This window comes from Vigna unguiculata, chromosome 1 (genome assembly GCF_004118075.2).
Source record: "Vigna unguiculata cultivar IT97K-499-35 chromosome 1, ASM411807v1, whole genome shotgun sequence".
Taxonomy (NCBI): Eukaryota; Viridiplantae; Streptophyta; class Magnoliopsida; order Fabales; family Fabaceae; genus Vigna; species Vigna unguiculata.
The window spans coordinates 14,271,961-14,273,141 of NC_040279.1; the positions used below are offsets into that span (position 1 = coordinate 14,271,961).

The 1,181-nt window shown below is 41.7% G+C and overlaps 1 non-coding gene across 1 annotated transcript; it reads right to left on the reverse strand.

Annotated features, from left to right (window-relative positions):
- Positions 1-824: 824 nt before the first annotated feature.
- On the reverse strand, positions 825-933 carry LOC114165649. The gene has a single exon (XR_003599747.1). It is a non-coding gene; the product is annotated as a small nucleolar RNA R71 (small nucleolar RNA).
- Positions 934-1,181: the final 248 nt, after the last annotated feature.

Here is a 1,181-nt window from a genome sequence, read left to right on the forward strand (position 1 = left end):
CTCCAGAAATGCCATTTTCTACATTTTCAGCAATGTTTTTTGTGATTTTTCTTCATTTTTTCCACTTTTGAAAATTGTTAAAAATACTTGTGCTTTGAGTTTTGATCTGATTTTTTTTGTGCTTCTGTTGACCACTCAAAGGAATATCCTACCAATTTTCAAGTCATTTGGAGGTCGTTTGAGTATACTTGTAGTTATACCCTTTGTTATGCCAATATCACCACAATTAATGCTTTATGGTGCATGACTAGGGGAAACCCAAGTGAATTACAACCATTTGACCCTGAGATTGATAGGACATTCCATAGAGGAAGTAGGCATCCTAGGAATCCATCTTTGCATGCTAATATTCAGTGACATTTCCTGATTCTTCTGATTCTCATCACATTCCTGACACTCCTCATCCTTTGCATTTTGAGCATACTGTATATTCTGAGCATTTTTCATACTGATAACATGGCTCAACCTCCTCCACCTCATGAGTGAGCTCACTGCACCAGAGTTCACTTATGATAGTTTATGCATACAATACCCTAAGGAGGAGGTTCCATATGTGCTGAAAACTGGTTTGATACACTTGTTGCCAAGTTTCATGGTCTTGCAGGTGAGGACCCGTGCAAACACTTGAAGCAGTTTCATGTCGTCTGTTCCACCATGAAGCCTGTAGATGTACAAGAGGACCATGTATACTTGAAGGCTTTCCCTCATTCTTTGGAGGGTAATGCGAAAGACTAGCTGTACTACCTAGCACCCAGGTCCATCACAAGCTGGGATGACCTGAAGAGATTGTTCCTTGCCAAGTTCTTTCCTGCTTCAAGGACAACAGCCATACGGAAGGAGATTTCTGGCATCAAGCAGCAATCTGGGGAGACCCTTTATGAGTACTGGGAGAGGTTCAAGAATCTCTGTTCAAGCTGTCCACACCATCAGATTTCTGAACATCTCCTCCTACAGTATTTTTATGAAGGCTTGCACCACATGGATCGAATATGATTGATGCCGCAAGTGGTGGTGCCCGTGGTAACATAACCCCAGCTGCAACCAGACAATTAATAGAGAACATGGCTTCAAATTCTCAACAATTTGGCACAAGGAGTGATGCCATAGTTGTTAGAGGTGTTCATGATGTAGGAGCAGCCAAGTACACGAAGAAGTTGGAGAGTAAGATTGATGCTCTTACC